Genomic DNA, 12,765 nt, shown 5'->3' on the forward strand with positions numbered 1-12,765 from the left:
GGTTAGAAATCAACAAAAGAAAAAGTAAGTGGACCTGACCTATTGAATCATGACTATATCCGCTATTCTGATATTTAAATTCGATAGAGATGAAATTGGAGCAGTTGATTTTTTTTTTGAATTGCATTTTTTTGTTTTGGACTCCACAAGAATTTGTCGATATTTCCGATTAAATCTTCTTGTTACTAGATTTTCTATAGGAAAAATGATAGGAATAAATTGTTATTCCTTTCCTCTACAGAGAAACCTTTCTTCCAAGTCACACCATAAGAGCCATTTATTATCTTTCTTTGATTCCAGAGCAAAGATGAATTTCATCTATATTATATATTAATTTCTATCTAGATTATATATCTATATTATATTAAGTAGATTGTAGATTTCGATGTATATCTATCAGATCGTGGCTTCATGTACCAAATATTTCAATATCGTTGCATCCGGTATTTTTGTTTTGTTCCAACAGTGTGATGAAGAATAGATCCGAGAAAGAGACTTTCATTTCCAGTCTCCTATTTATTTATTTTTATTGAATTTTATATTTTCTAAAAGGAAAAATAGTGGATTATCTCTTTTTCTAACAGATAAAAGAATCTAAAAAAAAAATATTCGATCGAACTGTCTTTTTTCCTTCGATCCGTGGAAAGATATACTCTGGGGTTTTAGATTTATTTATATGAAGTATGAAGGCAAGGGACCGTTTGGTCCTTGAACAGTTCTTTCAAAACAAGGGATTGATTGAATTGTCTTATTAGGACAATTCAGGGTTCATATGCTTAGTCAGAAGGAATAATCCAATGGAGTTCATGGATTTACCTAGGTCAGTTTATGGGCTAATCAATAAAGGATTTTTATCTTCGAAACCCATTGGAAGGGGCAGTGCAAGAGAAATCATACAAAAATGATCGAATCTTCGGACGCCCCGAAAAAGATATGAGGTGCTTGGAAATGGTCGAAGTAGTTGAATAAGAGGATCACTATGACTATTTCATCAGATCCGGGATGTGATATGGTTCCGAAGGATGAGCCGGATATGGACAGTTCCAATAAGGTTTCATTCTTGAACAAAAATCCATTTTTTGATTTACTTCATCTATTCCATGACCGGGACAGGGGAGGATACACGCTACACTACGATTTTGAATAAGAAGAGAGATTTCAAGAAATGGCAGATCTATTCACTATATCAATAACTGAGCCGGATCTGGTGTATCATAAGGGATTTGCCTTTTCTATTGATTCCTGCGGATTGGATAAAAAACAATTCTTGAGTGAGGCCAGGGATGAATCGAAAAAGAAATCTTTATTGGTTCTACCTACTATTTTTTATGAAGAGAATGAATCTTTTTCTCGAAGGATCAGAAAAAAAAAAAAAGGGGTCCGGATCTCCTGCGGGAATGATTTGGAAGATCCAAAACCAAAAATAGTGGTATTTGCTAGCAACAACTAAGTCACTCAACATATATTGATCCGAAATCTAATTCAAATCCAATATAGTACCTATGGGTACATAAGAAATGTATTAAATCGATTCTTTTTAATGAATAGATCCTAACGCAACTTCGAATATGGAATTCAAAGGGATCAAATAGGAAAGGATACTCTGAATCATAGAACTATAATGAATTATACGATCAACCAATATTTATCGAATTTGTAAAAGAGTCAAAAGAAATGGTTCGAGCCTCGAATTTTGATTTCTCGAACCGAGAGATCCATGAATTGGGATCCTGATGCATATAGATACAAATGGTCCAATGGGAGCAAGAATTTCCAGGAACATTTGGAACAGTCCGTTTTGGAGCAGAAGAGCCGTTTTCAAGTAGTGTTCGATCAATTACGTATTATTCAATATTCGATTGATTGGTCTGAGGTTATCGACAAAAAATATTTGTCTAAGTCACTTCGTCTCTTTTTGTCTAAGCCACTTCGTTTCTTTTTATCCAAGTCACTTCTTTTTTTGTCCAAGTGACTTCTTTTTTTGTCTAACTCACTTCCTTTTTTCTGTGTGAGTTTCGGAAATATCCTCATTCATAGGTCCGAGATCTACATCTATGAATTGAAAGGTCCGAATGATCAACTCTACAATTAGTTGTTAGAATCAATAGGTCTTCAAATTGTTCATTTGAAAAAATTGAAACCCTTCTTATTGGACGATCATGATACTTCCCAAAAATCGAAATTCTTGATCAATGGAGGAACAATATCACCATTTTTGTTCAATAAGATACCAAAGTTGATGATTGACTCATTCCATACTAGAAATAATCACAGGAAATATTTGATAACCCGGATTCCTATTTCTCAATGATATTCCACGACCAAGACAATTGGCTGAATCCCGTGAAACCATTTCATAGAAGTTCATTGATATCTTCTTTTTATAAAGCAAATCGACATCGATTCTTGAATAATCCACATCACTTCTGCTTCTTTTGGAACACAAGCTTCCCCTTTTCTATGACAAAGGCCCGTATCAATAATTCTGGTTTTACGTATGGACAATTCCTCAATATCTTGTTCATTCGCAACAAAATGTTTTCTTTGTGCGTCGGTAACAAAAAACATGCTTTTTGGGGGAGAGATACTATTTCACCAATCGAGTCATAGGTTTCTAACATATTCATACCTAACGATTTTCCACAAAGTGGTGACGAAACGTATAACTTGTACAAATCTTTCCATTTTCCAAGTCGATCCGATCCATTCGTTTGTAGAGCTATTTACTCGATCGCAGACATTTCTGGAACACCTCTAACAGAGGGGAAAATAGTTAATTTTGAAAGAACTTATTGTCAACCTCTTTCAGATATGAATCTATCTGATTCAGAAGGGAAGAACTTGCATCAGTATCTCAATTTCAATTCAAACATGGATTTGATCTTCATTTTTTGGACTTCTATATCACATTCTAGGGTGTTGTTGTCTCAAACTACCTTTAATGTATAACATATAACTATTCCAAATTATTTGACTAATTCAAACATGCTCAAACAGCCTTAGGAAGATTCAGACCCACACAAATGCAAGCAGACCCTAACTTTAAATGCCTTAAACATTCATCAGAGACTCCTATAAACATGCCTAGGTTCCTTAAGCTTTGTTTCAACCTGATCATGATCTCTTCTATCTTTATCCCAATCATAACTTCATGTTATCTAGTTGACATTAGACAAGTATACAGACCTATGAAAGAACAAATTTAGGAAATCAAAATGTCATAGTCTTATTCAAGAAAAAACAACTATCTTAAATGCTTCAAATAGATCATCATAGTACTTTAATGTTCTACTGCATTCAGATAGGATCAGTGTTGATTTAAAGAAAAAAAAAGTTCACTACATTGCTATTAGGACTCAGATAATCACACTCGTTTTATATTTAAGTGTTGAACAGTCCAAAATAGGAAACCTCAACACCCAATAGAGTACATGAAGTCTGTTTCAACCATATATAAACAAACAATACATTATTTGAAACTCATACAATCAGTCTATATTAACAACTACTTACTAATATCAAGCATATACTTTGAAAATAAAGAAAGTAATCTCCACATCCCAACAAGCTAATGAACCTTAAACATCACTCAAGCAAGACAATCATTTAGTTGAAATAAAAGGCAATACAACAACTAAATAACATTAACAGGCCACTATCATATAAACTAATTACTAAACAATAACAAAATAAGTAAAGGATATAATATTACCTTTTAATAGTGCAGCTTTGGTCAAAAACGAATTTGAAATCCCTTTGTGCTTCCAAGACCACACTCAGCCACACAGACTAAAAAACAAACGGAAAATAAATTTTTTAAACTCAGAAAAACCTCAAACTAGTGAAGTCTTAAAAAAAATTACTAAAGAGGCTTGAAATCCAAAGTTTTCAGCCTTCCTTTTAATCTCTCCAATTTTCTGACCTCTGAAACTCTTTTAAAACTTCTAAGTTTCAAAACTCAGACTTTTTCTCTCAAAAAGACCTCCTTCTTGTGAGTGGGTTGGGGTTCTATTTATAAAACCCCTAAAATTGCTTAACTCTCCAAAACCATCGATGTGGGACAAACATATTTCCCAAAAGATGAACTTTCAAATCGAATCTATATCTCAAATGACCCCTAACACATGAACGGCCAGATCTGAATGTCACTAGTTTGATCTAGAACTTTCAACCCCAACCAATGGAAATCAAGCAAGGTATAACAATAAAGCAGGCAAATCGTACAATAATAAAGCAATAAAGCGAAAAAGAAACGATTTATTACCGTGTTTGGATTAAAATTCATGAAATCGAGTGAAACATTTAATGTTTTCACTATGATAGACATGCAAAAGCTGTGTACATCTGCTAAACCTTGAATTTTCGCTATTTTTGGCGGAGAGAGAAGAGGGAAACACGAGGCGGCGATTAGGGTTACAACGAAGAGGAAGGGAGAGAAACGGCGTGGGGCTTTGCGTGTTTTAAAAGAATGAAAAAATGAAAATTAAAGGGGGGGGGGGGGTATACCCCTTTTGTATATATATATATATATATATATATATATATATATATATATATATATATATATATTAAGCGTATACATGTGTGTGTGTATACCTGGTACATATATAAAAAGATAATTAAATAAAGATTAATTGATGATATTTTAATTATAGATAAAATAAGGACATAATTATTTTATTAAAATAGTTTTAAAATTGGTCAAATTGTCTTAATGGGCCTAAAACAACGAACATAGCCCTAATGGATTCTGATCCAACTAATTACTTCAATTATGGCCAAATTTGGCCTTAATTGATTTTAATTTAGCTGGTTATTTTAATGGAATTTTTACTCATTGTAGCTTCTTTTAAGACCTAATTATTAATATTAACTACCCTTTTATTTAATTATATTTAGTAACTAATTAAAGTTTCTAAATTACAAATGATAGCTATATTAAAAATACATACCCAAACACATATATTTTTCTTTTTTTCCAATCACTACCCATTCAAAAATTTTCATTTCTCAAAACCCTAAAAAATCCCTCTCCCATTCTCTCAACCACCACCACCAAGGCCGCGCCGCCCCTCTTCTCTTCTCCCGCTCCCTCTGTGCTCACCCCTCTCTCTCTCTCTCCGCCCCCCCCCCCCTCTCTCTCTCTCTCTCTCTCTCTTTCTCTCTTCTCCCTCTCCCTCTCCCTCTCCCTCTCCCTCTGTGCTCACCTCTCTCTCTCTTTTCACTCTATCCGGTGAGGCGATGGCACAGTCTGGCCGTGTGCATTATTGGTGGTGGCAGTGATGGCACTGATTTTGAGATGGCGGCGGAGAAGATGACGTGGAGGTGGAGAGATTAGGGTTTTGTTGGTGGTAGAAAGGTTAGGGTTTTTTTGTGGTGGTGGTATCTCAGATTTGGGTTTGTGGTGGTGGTGGTGTCTCAGATTAGGATTTTGATGGTGGTGGAGAGATTAGGATTTTTGGTGGTGGTAGTGTCTCAGATCTGACCGTGTGTATTTGTTAAAATTCAAATACAAATACATTCAAAAATCTACATCTCACAAATACACTGTTTTTTAATGTATTTGTCTTTGTATTTTTTGAGTCTATTTCTTAGTGTATTTTGTTAATTTTTATCGTTGTATCTGAATGTATTTGTTGAAATCCATTCAAATACAAAAAAAAAAATGAATATATTTGGCTTCATATGTAGTTGGAATGTACACAGTCTATTTCAAATACATCAAAGAAATACATCAAAAAAAGCCATTGAAATACATTTAAAAAATCAGTAAAATACATAAAAAAAAATCACTGAAATACATAAAAAAAAAAAAAAAAGACACTGAAATACATTATAGCAAAAAATAATCACTAAAATACATAAAAAAATATTAATATCTAATTTAATAGCTCCACCGTTAAAGGCTAAAATCAAGGATCCTATTTTTTTTACCATGTTCTCATGTATTTGTTGGCAACAAATACACGCGAAGACATACTATTTTGCCAAAATGCAGCTACAAATGGTAATATTTAAAAGAGTAGCTACAAATGGTAGGAAGCTACAATAAGGTAGTCATTCGAGTAAGTTTGCCTATTTTAATTATGGCCATATTCGGCCTAATTAGCAGGTTTAAACATTAAATTGCATTAATGACCTTGATTAATTTAAGCCAATGAATTTGGTTATTTCAATCAAGCCCTTTAAGAGGCTAATTTTACAAAATTGACCCTGATTTCCTTGAATCATGAATTGGTCAAATTAATTGTGGCCATAACAAAAATAATTAAATAATTCAAACATCAATTTGCAATAAGGACCACTTAATTAACTAATTAAAAAATTTATAGATAATTATAAGTAAATTTGGACAAATCACACAATCATGCAAAATTAAAGATTAAAGGGTGAAATGGTCAATTATTTAAATTACTCAAACTCTATGGATTAAATGGAATAAAGTATTTGCTAATTTTGATTTTTGACAATTTAACAATTAAATAATGATTATTATTTTAAAATAAAATGCCCTTTTTTCTTTGATTAAATCCAATAAGTGTCTTATAAATGTCATAAAAATACTAATTAAACAACTTTGTGATGTCATGAAAAACCTTTCACCAATTTAAAGGAGCAAAATATTGTTCTGAACAATTTATAAAAATTATTTAAGCCCTTTAAGGTGCATAGTTTATTTTATTTATTTTTCCAAGGACTCTGAGCAATTAAAGTAAATTATGCGAGGTCAAAAATTAAGTGTCAACACCAAGAATCCATCATGTTAAAGGATGAAGAAACTAAGCTGACCAAAAATCTAAAATCGAATTGGAGCTTGTTTGCACTAGTTTTGAACGAAAAACTGTAGCTTAAAATGAAGAATACATTGTCGTTTTTTGAATTTATTCAGTCGCAAAATATGAAGCACCGAAGGAACTAATTACCATGGTTTCTAGTTGTTTTGAGTTAACCCGGATGTGTCAGGTTATTTATGGTTGGGGTCACATGTACTAATAAATCATTACCACCTATTTGATTAAGGCTAAATACATCAAAACACCCCTAAACTATACCCAAAATGTCGATATCACACCTAAACTATACGAGCGACCTATTACACACCTTAACATCTTAAAAGTGATATTTTTTACCCCTCCAGAGCTGATGTGGCATAAATAAAATTTATAATTCAAAAATAGGCAAGTGAAGTCAAATTAAAATAATTTTTTTTAAAAAATTATTCCTCCACCACCACTGCCCCCCCCCCCCCCCCCCACAACCCCACCCCACGCCACCCCCATCTCTTCCAGCTTCAAACCACTGCCACCGCGCCCTCCCTTCTCCTACACCTTCACGCCACCCTACACCCCCAAACCCTTTTTCTTCATTTCACCAACACCACCCTCCCCCCTCCCTCCCCACCGCCGTTCTCCTCCCCCTCCCCGGTCAAACTCCACCACCAAAGCAACAATCCTCCATTGGTATACTTGTGAATTTCCATTGATGTAACGTTGATAGCAAATCTGTTGCTCTAATCTATCTATAAAATAAAATGGGAAATATTGAAGAAATTTGCATCAAATGGGAAATTTTCTTCATTGTTGTTAAACAACAATGAAGAAATTGCACGGACTGCCCTTCAAATGGGCAATGAAGAAATTGCACGGACTGCCCTTCAAATGGGCAATGAAGAAATTGCACGCACTGCCCTTCAAATTAGAAATAATGAAGAAATTGCACGAACTGCCCTTCAAATTGGCAATGAAGAAATTGCACGGACTGCCCTTCAAATGGGCAATGAAGAAATTGCACGCACTGCCCTTCAAATCGGAAAACAATGAAGAAATTGCACGAACTGCCCTTTGGGGGGTGGCGGGAAGGTGGAGGAGAAGGGGGTGGGGTTGGGGGTGGCGGGAATGTGGAGGAGAAGGGGAGGGGTTAGGGGGATGGTTGAATAAAGAAGAGGAAGTTGCAAAAAAAAAATTATAATAATTTTAAAAAGAAAAAAGAAAAAGTACTGAAAATACGTGGCGCTGACGTGGCATGCGCGTGTGGAACACCACACGCTGTGAAAGTGGTATAATACCTTGCAGGGTGATCTTAAATTCACTTTTAAGATGTTAAGGTGTGTAATAGGTCGCTCGTATAGTTTAGGTGTGATATCGACATTTTGGGTATAGTTTAGGGGTGTTTTGATGTATTTTGCCATTTAATTAAATCCACAAATGTGTCATCTCATAATTCCGCTAAAATAAGGTACATGTTTTTCTCGAAAATTAATGTTAAGGGCAATTAAGGTCCAATAGGTAAAAAGAGAGACATTTTTAACCCGAAAATTTCCCTTACGGGCTATTTGGGTACAATAGGTAAAGGAGGGCAAATATAAATCCTTTTCTATATGTTAGGGACATTTTTGACCTTTCTCCAGAATACATCAACAAACTTAAGAGACCTATAAAGAATGTTAATACAGTATATGCATATTTTTAAACTTGATTTTCATTATAGACAGTTTTCTCTTGTGCAAAATTTAAACCATATTTAACTTCAAAAATTTGTTTTGTTGACCAAACAGTTCATAGAACATCAAACTTCACGGTTCTTCGTTAGTTTTTTGTTCTTTATCTTTATATAAAAAAAAACACGTATGCTACTTGTTAACTAGCCTAGACATTTAGCAAGTAAATCTGGTTGAGAGTGGTTGTTAAGTATGATTAGTTGTATAGTTAGTTAGTGTGTTAGTTAAAGAAATGTATATATGTTTGAGCTAAGTCATTGTAAAGCTTCAAGCTCATAAAAGATATTTTCAATCAAATGTAAAAATTCTCTCTCTATAACTGTTTTTCCTTCTCTCTGAATTCTCCTTCTTCCTTCTTCATCTCATTTCAACTCGATTAGATCTCCATTAATGGAGCTTTCATGGTATCAGAGTTGCGGTTATTGATAGAAATTAATCACAAAATCGTTGAGAAAAATAAATTACTAGCAGGCGCAATTAATTTCAGCTCATACAGTTGAATCCAAGTTGCAAACATAGACATAAAAATCTAGGGTTTAGATATTCAAAATTATCTAATGGTGGTTGATAATACAACAAACAACACATATAACACAAATTCAAATGAAACTGAAGTTGTAAATGCACATGCAGCCAATACATATGGAGGAACAACTTCTGGAACAACTAGCTCTATCTTTGGTAACAATTCGACTGTAGATCATAATCATCCTCTGTATTTGCAACCTAATGACACTCCAGGTAGTTCACTAATCTAACTTCAGCTTACCGGTTCTGAAAATTATGCTTTATGTAGTCGATCTATAAGAATTAGACTACAATGTAAAAGCAAAATTGGATTTGTTGATGGTAGATATCCTAAAAGTAGTTTTGCACCTGAATTGTATGATCTATGGCAAAAATGTAATGATGTACTGTTGTCATGGATAATGAGTGTTATTAGGCCAGGATTGTTAAGTACTGTTGTATATACTTCTAGTCCATATAAGGTGTGGTGTGAACTAAAGGAGAGATTTGAAAAAGTTAATGGATCTCATGTGTTTTACTTGCATAAGGAAATCCACACATTCACACAAGGTACTCAGACTGTGACTGATTATTTCTCAGGGTTGAGAGATTTGTGGACTGAAGTTGATGCAATCATACCCTGCCCTGACTGTCCATGTCTAGAGTCTAGAAAATTTCATGAATATTTTGAGTATGAAAGATTGTTACAGTTTCTTATGGGTTTAAATGAGTCATACACTCAGTCTAGTAGTCAAATACTGATGATGGATCCAACTCCTAGTGTGAACAAGGCTTACTCCTTGATTATTGATCAGAAGAGTCAAAGGAATCTAGCTAGCAGTACTCAGGTTGGGTATATGTCTAGTATGATGGATTGTGCTGCTATGTATAGCAACAAAAGTATGATGGATAGTGCTGCTATATATAGCAACAGAAGTGTGATGGATAGTGTTGTTATGTACAACAACAGAAATTTCAATAGTAAAACATCTAGCAGTGGTGTGAATACCTACAAGCCAGGAAGAGAACTACTGAAATATGAGCATTGTGGTTGTAAAGGTCACTCTAAGGATGAATGCTATAGATAGTGAGATATCCTTCCAACTTCAAATCAAAGAAGAAAAGTGAAAATATGGGAGGTTTTGGAGTATATGATGCAGTTGAGCAAGGAATAGCACAGTATGAACAACTTAAAGGAAAGACACCAAAAACTTCATCAGTTCAACATGGTTAGCAGAAATCCACACCTGAACCTACATCATTCTTTACTCAGGAGCAGTACCAACAAATTATGCGTATGCTAGCTTAAGGAAAGGAAGAAGGAACTGACAATTCATACAAGGCTGCTGCAGTAGGTAGTGTTCTTATTGCATTACTATCTAAATATATCAATAAGGAATGCATTGTTTATACTGGGGAAACACATCACATGACTTATCAGCTAGACATGCTAGATAACATTCAACCTAAAGACACAAACAAAAATAAAGTGCATTTACCAATAGGAAGTGTAGTAAATTTATCTCACACTAGAAGTGCAAATGTACTTAAGGATAAGAAGATATCTAATATGCTATATCTTCCTAAATTTAAGTTCAATTTTTTATCAGTCTCAAAGCTCACAAAGGAACTACAATGTTTAGTAGCTTTGTTCCCTAATTTATGTATTTCCAGGATCTTTACAGTGGTCAGGTGATGGGGATTGGTAAGGAGGAACATGTACTTTATATCATCAAGGAAGGGATTCAGCAGCTATCTCAAACATCAACCACTCCTAGGTGTGTCAATACGGTCATCTTACCAGGAGATAGTACTCTATGGCATAAAAGATTCGGCCATGCTCCTATAGATTTAATAAAACAACATGAGTCACATAGTAATCTTCAAAATGTTAATCCTAATTTTACTGTATGCCCCTTAGCTAAGCATACAAAGTTACCATTTCAGTTGAGTACTCATGAGTCTAAGTCTTCTTTTGCATTTGTTCATTGTGACATTCGGGGATCTTTCAGGGTGCGAACATGTAATGGAAAGAAACATTTTGTAATTGTGATAGATGATTACACCAGATACAGTTGAAATTTCTTGATTACATCTAAATCTGACACTATAATGGTAACGAGAAACTTTCTTACTCAAGTTCAGAATCTATTTTCTTCATCTGTTAAAGTCTTAAGAACAAATAATTGAAGATAATTTTTAGCACAAATTTTGAAGCAATGTTATCTAGTCTTGGCATTCTACATCAGAGTACATGATTATATACTCAGCAGAATGGCATTGCTGAAAGAAAGCATAAAACCATACTACAAGTGGCCAAATCTCTCAGGTTTCAAGTTGTTGTTCCATTAAAGTTTTGGGGTGAGTGTGTATCTACAAAAATATAAATTATCATTAGATTTCCCTCCATGGTGATCAAGTTTAAATCTCCTTTTGAAAGACTTTATTTGCATCCTCCTAATCTCTCACATCTCGGAGTGTTTGGTTGTCTTATGTTATGCTACCAGCTCTAAACCTTTGGATAAATTTTCTCCAGGAGATATACCTTCAGTGCACATGGGCTACTCTTCCACTCAGAAAGGGTATGTGTGTATGACTTTCACTCCAAAACATTTCTAGTTAACAGAAATATTACTTTTCAAGAAAATATCTTTCCTTTTAAGGACTTGACTACTTTTACCAATCCAGTGTTGAATGTGATAAACTCAACTATGCCAAGTGATGTGTCTATTTCTCCTAGTTTCTATATAGATGTTACTAACCAAAGTGGTGCAGTAGTGCCACATGTTCCATCGATAGTGCCACATATGGAAGTGCAGATCCCTGAAGACTCACATGCTACTACAGATTTTCAAGAAAATGGAGGTCAAGATATTACTTTTAATGATGATACTATTGATGTTTTTGTCACTACTAAGGAAATCCCAGTGGTATAAAAAATTCCTGACATTAGAAAATCATCAAGACAATGCGAACAATCATTGTGCTTGAAGAATTATATAATTCTTGCTAAAAAGCCTAAGTGTACCTATCCTATGGCTCAATTTGTTTTTAATGATCACTCGTCATCTGCTTACAGGCTGGCTCTATCTATTTATTCTACCAATTCAGAACCCTCCTCTTTCGAAGAGGCTTCTTCTGACCCTAGATGGATTGAAGCTATGAGGTTAAAGATTGCTGCCTTAGAAGACAATCAGACTTGGTCATTGGTGGATTTGCCTCCTAGTCACAAAGCCATTGGTTGCAGGAGGATTTATAAGGTTAAGTAAAAACCTAATAGGGAAGTTGAGAGGTTTAAAGCTAGGTTAGTTGCAAAGGGGTATAGTCAGAGGGAAGGTTTGGATTATGGTGAAACATTATCTCCTGTTGCCAAAATGGTCACTGTTAGAACCATTGGGGCTATTGCTGCTTCTAGGCATTAGTATATCTATCAAATGGATGTACGTAATGCATTTCTCAATGGTGACTTAGTTGAGGATGTGTATATGAAGATTCTTGATGGTTTTGCAAGACAGGGAAGTCTCATAAGGTTTGCAAACTAAACAAGTCTCTGTATGGACTCAAACGGGCTCCTAGGCAATGGAATTTGAAACTCACTGAAGCCTTGATTCAAATGGGATTTCAGCAGAGTCACTAGGATTATTCACTGTTCACAAGGAGGAGCAGTAATGACACTGTGATAGTGTTAATTTATGTAGATGATTTGTTGATTACATGCAACAATCAATAACTTTTGTGTGACACTAGAGAAGCTTTACAGA

Source organism: Lycium barbarum, chromosome 9, assembly GCF_019175385.1.
Source record: "Lycium barbarum isolate Lr01 chromosome 9, ASM1917538v2, whole genome shotgun sequence".
Taxonomy (NCBI): Eukaryota; Viridiplantae; Streptophyta; class Magnoliopsida; order Solanales; family Solanaceae; genus Lycium; species Lycium barbarum.